The sequence below is a fragment of the Macrobrachium nipponense genome, chromosome 15 (assembly GCF_015104395.2).
Source record: "Macrobrachium nipponense isolate FS-2020 chromosome 15, ASM1510439v2, whole genome shotgun sequence".
NCBI lineage: Eukaryota > Metazoa > Arthropoda > Malacostraca > Decapoda > Palaemonidae > Macrobrachium > Macrobrachium nipponense.
This window is the reverse complement of record NC_087208.1, coordinates 47048919-47055911: the sequence shown is the minus strand read 5'-3', so window position 1 is coordinate 47055911 and position 6993 is coordinate 47048919.

The following is a 6993-nucleotide window of genomic DNA, read 5'->3' as shown; positions in this document are numbered from 1 at the left end:
TAGACGGGGTTCCATATCGATTCTAATTGACGAAAGCATCCAGATCGAGGGGATTTTGTAAGGGGTCAGAATCGATATGAAACTTATAGCGTCTCTGTTGGCTGATTGGATAGCGTCACTGACTGTTCTGATTTCGTCCCGTCCACTTGGACGGTGGTTCGATCCCATGGGGGGGACGAAATTATTATCTTTCATTAAAAATTCCCCTTCGGTACATATATTGAAAATATATCATTTGGGAGGTAAAGTGATTTATTAGATATTAAAAGGACATTTGTATCTTGAATGATATATAAAAATGGATCACGGTTCGATGTGATAATTATCATAACAAAAGGCTACGTGCTGTCAAAACGCTCGAAATTTGGCCAACCATGGTCGGACGGGGTTCCATATCGATTCTTACGAAAGCAACCCAGATCGAGTGATTTTGGTAAGGTCAAATCGGGGAATGAACTTATAGCGTCTCTGTTGGCTGATTGGATGCGTCCACTGACTGTTCTGATTTCGTCCCGTTCCCATTGGACGGTGGTTCGATCCCATGGGGGGACGAAATTTTTTTCATTTCAAATTAAAAAAATTGGGGGCCCCTTTCGGTACATATATGTTTTTAAAATTTAAAATATATTTGGGAAGGGTAAAGTGAATTTAGATATTAAAGGACATTTGTAAGCTTGAATTGATATATAAATGGGATCGGTTTACGATGTTATAATTATTCTAAAACAAAAGGCTCGTTGCTGTCAAACGCTCGATTGGCCCACATTGTAAAAAGAACGGGTCATATCGATTCTAATTCGAAAAGCTCCAGATCGAGGGTGATTTGGTAAAGGTCAGAATTCGATATGAACTTATAGCGTCTCTGTTGGCTATTGGATAGCGGTCACTGACTGTTTCTGATTTCGTCCCCGTCCACTTGGACGGTGGTTCGATCCCATGGGGGGACGAAATTATTATCAATTAAAAAATTCCCCTTCGGTACATATATGAAAATATATCATTTGGGAGGTAAAGTGAATTTAGATATTAAAGGACATTTGTAGCTTGAATTGATATATAAATGGATCACGGTTCGATGTGATAATTATTCATAACAAAAGGCTACGTGCTGTCAAAACGCTCGAATTGGCCAACATGGTAGACGGGGTTCCATATCGATTCTAATTACGAAAGCATCCAGATCGAGGGTGATTTGTAAGGTCAGAATCGATATGAACTTATAGCGTCTCTGTGGCTGATTGGATAGCGTCACTGACTGTTCTGATTTCGTCCCCGTCCACTTTGGACGGTGGTTCGATCCCATGGGGGGACGAAATTATTATCAATTAAAAAATTCCCCTTCGGTACATATATGAAAATATATCATTTGGGAGGTAAAGTGAATTTAGATATTAAAGGACATTTGTAGCTTGAATTGATATATAAATGGATCACGGTTCGATGTGATAATTATTCATATATATATCTATATATATATATAGATATATATATATATATATACATACATCAAATAATGAATATTTGCATGGATGCCACGATGCATATATACATACATACATACATACATATATACATACATACATACATATATACATGCATACATACACACACACAAACCAACGACCCTTACCAACCACTTGTCAGTGTATTCAACATCACTTTATGCCCTCGTAATTCTGCATCACTATAGAGCAAGTCAAACACGATAGGTAGGAAATTGTAATCAGAATATTTTATATACCATTCATCTCCTCTCCTGATCTGCCACTCTGGATTATCAAACTCTCACCGGAAGTTGTTAACTATTCACGAAGAGTGAATTTTAGGAACAGCGTCTGGGAGAACTGAATCACACAGAATTAACAAGACCTGTATATTAGGAACCAGTTGAATGGGTTTACGTACGCCCCTCCTCATTACATTTGTTCGAGATTATTATTATTATTATTGAACCAAACAATGACTTCTTTCAGTTTATTTCTGAAGATAGAGAAAGAGACCCACAAGATTGCCGAGTATAACATGTTTAGTCGTAAGTATTTACATAGTATTAACAAGTGATACTTGGTAATCTTGTAGGTTTTTTTTTCCATTATCATTACTAGCAAACATATGTATACAGAAATTATGTATGATAAATTCGTAAAACAACTAAATCTACGGCCACAACCAGCGTCGTTTCACGGGCAGAACCAGCTCTGTTTCAGGGAGTCCCTTCTCAACCCCACTTCCTTCGGAGGGGGGGCGGGGGAGAGGTAGGATGGAACCCCATTATAAACCATCTTAGGGGTCCCCACTATAACCTTGCCAAGTTTTATGCACATCGGAACAGCCGTTTGGCCGTGATTGAATGACAGACGGACGGACAGACGTAACTCCCATTATAGTAAGATCATTATTATTCAGAGGATGAACCCTATTCATATGGAACAAGCCCACCAAAGGGGCCACTGACTTGAAATTCAAGCTTCCAAAGAATGTTGTGGTGTTCATTAGGATGGAATCTCAGAAGTTAATGGGAAATACAGTTAGAAGAGATCATCAGTTATTATTATCATTATTATTATTATTCAGAAGATGAACCCTCTTCATACGGATCCAACCCACAAAAGGGGCCATTGACTTGAAATTCAAGCTTCCAAAGAATATGACGTTCATTAGAATGGAGTAAGGTGAGGTTTAAGGAAAAAAGAAGGTATCCCACTTATTAAACAAAGGAAAATCCATTAATGAATTAATAAACAGATGAAAATGGTACAGGAGAATGGTATTTGAACAGACCTGAATGGGTGTGCATGTGTTTGTGGAGTAAGATATGCCTAGTTCTTTATGTGCGTGTGCGCGTGTGTATGTGTATTTGTGTCTGTGTGTGTTATACAATAAATTATGAGCGAATAAAAAGAGCATTTGTGGCTGCTCTCTCTCTCTCTCTCTCTCTCTCTCTCTCTCTCTCTCTCTCTCTCTCTCTCTCTCTCTCTTTTCCATTCGCCATTTCTTCAGCAAAACGAAAACAAACTTGACAGAACTTCGCAAAAGATAACCGAGTTTACGAATTTTTCCCTGAAAGTGTATTGTTGCGAAACGAGACGAGCCAGAGATGGCTAGAGTTTTAGTTTGAAATGAAATTTCGATGAGGTTTCGAATAACAGCCGCTTCTATTTTAAGGTGATGGTTTTGGATGCACACACACACACACACACACACAGAGGAGAGAGAGAGAGAGAGAGAGAGAGAGAGAGAGAGAGAGAGAGAGAGAGATTTAAATATTACTACAACCAATTGAAGCTATATAATAATAATATGAAATCATTTTCAATGAATGCAAGTGTTTTGCTATTGCAATAGCTCTCTCTCTCTCTCTCTCTCTCTCTCTCTCTTCTCTCTCTCTCTCTCTCTCACCCAGACCACTGAGAGCTGATGAACAGCTCTCCTAAGGCTGGTCCGAAGTATAGTTATTTTTGTGTGGCTGGGACCAATAATTAGTTACCTAGCATTGGCACTTACAGCTTATTGTAGGATCCGAATCCCATAATATCGAGAAATGAATTTCTAATCACCAGAAATACAGTCCTCTGATTCCACGTTGGCAGAGCGGGGAATCGAACTCACGACCACCGAATCGGTATTGTAGCACGTTAACCACTCGTCCACTGAGAGTTATATATATACACACACATATATAGTCCTAATATTACAAACCTACAAATGTTTCACACATTAAGTTACAACAATCCTCAGTAACACAATGAACCATTCTTCAACCCTCCTCCAGGTATTCACACACGACACTTCCAATCCTGGATATTTCCAGGGTCTCTCCAGACAACAGCTACTCTTCCATAGAGGCTAAGTATGGAAAGGACGTTTGATCCTCAAGCGAAAGTGGATCAGGAGTTACCTCCTCGTAAAAGGAGTATCCTTTATCTTGAATATTAGATTTGAAGTCCTAAAGGATATGTGGCAGATTCAATCACATCGATTCTTACGAGTGGACGAGCTGATCTTCATTCGGAAAGAGAGAGAGAGAGAGAGAGAGAGAGAGAGAGAGAGAGAGCGAGAGAGAGAGAGCAGCAGCAGCACAACAGTACTTAACGAGGGCCGTTCTTGCATACCCAGGAAGGAGAGAGAGACCCACTCACGAGGGCATGAGAGATGAGAGAGAGAGAGAGAGAGAGAGAGAGAGAGAGAGAGCGAGAGAGAGAGAGAGAGTTAGAGGTTGTTTATGAAACCAAAAACTTTTCAATAACTTTTGACCACAGAAATACTTGTACATTCATAATTTAATACACAATAATTTTTTGTTCATTTTATTTTCCTTATAATAACTTTAAAAATTCTGTATTATAAAGATAAAAATGGAAAACATTCGATATTATGTACGAATAAAACCCTTGAAATTGAAAAATAGAATACATTACTGCATATACTATTTTTATTCGCTATGATATAAAAAAAAAAAACAAAGAAAAAAAATGAACTAATAAAACAAAAACTTAAACCTCAACATAGAATTTAAGCTAAAGGCCAAGCACTGGGAAATATGAGGTCATTCAGCGCTGAAACGGAAATTGACAGTAAAAGGTTTGAAAGGCGTAACAGGAGGAAAACCTCAAAGCAGTTGTACTAAGAATCAATTGTTAGGAGAGGGTGGAAAGTCAGATGGAAGAAAAGAGAATAAAGAAAGGATACAGTAAAATGAACGCAAGGGGTTTGCAGCTATGGGGCGAAGGCACTCTATAATGAACCATGAATAATGATTACATTGTACGCATGAGGAGCACTGACGGCACTACCTTCCTACAAAAAAAAACAGGCAAAAAAAAAAAAAGCAAAAAAAAAAAAATCGACACTTTCAGTACTAAAAAAACTTCACAAAATGAAATTAAAAACCTCTCACATATTCATTTCCAGATACACCATGATCTCACAACGTTAGATAATAATTAGCAAAGCATAAACTGACATTCTGCTTGCTTGGGGCACGTGCTAAAACCTACGGTCAAATAAAGCGTTGTTTCACCAATGAAAATTAAAATAAATACACCATATTTTATCAGAAATAATTTTTATGCATTGCTTATTATGAACAGTATATATCTTTTTCATTTCCATGCTAATGAATAAATGATAAATATCCTATTCTTATATTCTTGTATCTTTAACCCGACGCAAACACCTTTTTCATAACTTTTTAGGCCTTTTCATAGACCTTTCTAACCCCTCAACAAGACCAACAACAGCAAGAACAACAACAAAGAACAAGAACAACAACAACAAAGTAGATAACCCCATCAATTCACGACGGCAGATAATGATTTAGAAATCCAAAGAGAACTTCCACTACAAACAAATATTCTCTCACTTTGGAAGCGAAGGCAATTTGTTAGGTAAACACAAGAGTTAACCAAATGTTTACCTGGTAGGCCAAAGAAAAATGTACATGAATCCATTTTGTTAAGATTCTTCAAGTAGGCGTGGTCAAAAAGTTTTCATCTATGAATATTGATGTAAATTAGGACGATTTAGTCTTAATTATATTGTACGAATGTTTATTGAAATTAAGAGAGATATACCTGATCCTATTGATTTGAGGGTTTTTGTATTTTAGATAATAATAAAAATATGAATAATAATAATAATAATAATAATAATAATAATAATAATAATAATAATAATAATATAATAATAATAAAATTAATTGCATGAGATTCTCACAATTATCAATAGTACACACACACACACACACACTACACACACATATATATATATATATATTATATATATATATATATATATATATATATATATATATATATATATATATATATATATTATATATATAGGAGAGAGAGAGAGAGAGAGAGAGAGAGAGAGAGAGAATCACGTAGTCTACCTACTGGACGAGATCATTAGAGCGAAACTGTAGCGCTAAAGACAATATCATGTGACTAGGAAATAACAGCCTCTTGTGCCCACGGAGGGAGAGAGAGAGAGAGAGAGAGAGAGAAGAGAATAAACGTCTTTCGAAAGGCAGTAAGAGAGAGAGAGAGATAGACCGATAGGATGAGCACCATTTAAAGGTAGTACACTTAGGCAAATTTGAGAGAGAGAGAGAGAGAGAGAGAGAGAGAGAGAGAGAGAGAGAGAGAGAGAGAGAGAATCTGCATTTCGTCAAAATGTATTCCAGTGTAACCTCGACGAGGTAATTCTCTCCACTTCTTTCTCAAGACCACTCGAGAAAGTTTATGGAACTTTCTAAGAGAAAAGCTTTCTAATCTTACTTTCTTTTCTGTTTTATTTTTTTTTCTATTTCGAGGTTTCAATCGAACGAAACAAAGAGAGGTGAAATGGACCCGAGTTCTAATCGACTTAGTGGCACTGAGACGAAAAGAGGATAAATAGAATCTTAATTAGGGTGGCCTTGGTTTCGGCAGGTTTGTGGGAGAGAGAGAGAGAGAGAGAGAGAGAGAGGAGAGAGAGAGAGAGAGAGAATTCTTGACAATTCCTTTGAAGTGAATATATACAGACACACACACACACACACACACACACACACACACACACACACACATATATATATTATATATATATATATATATATATATATATATATATATATATATATATATATATATTAATGTATATATATATATATGTATATATATATATTTATATACATATATATATATAGTATATATATATATATATATATATATATATATATATATATATATATATATATATATATATATATATATATATATATATATATACAAATGAAGATATATGCCACGAAGGAAAATAAAACGACGGAGTATCCGCGAGAACTTTCGACGTCCAAACGTCCTTTACTAAGCTTAGTAAATGACGTTTGGACGTCGAAAAGTCTCGCGGGTAGTCCGTCGTTTATTTTCCTTCGTGGCATATATCTATATTTATGGATTTATCACATTCATAACTTTTGTGTTCAGTTATACACACACATATATATAT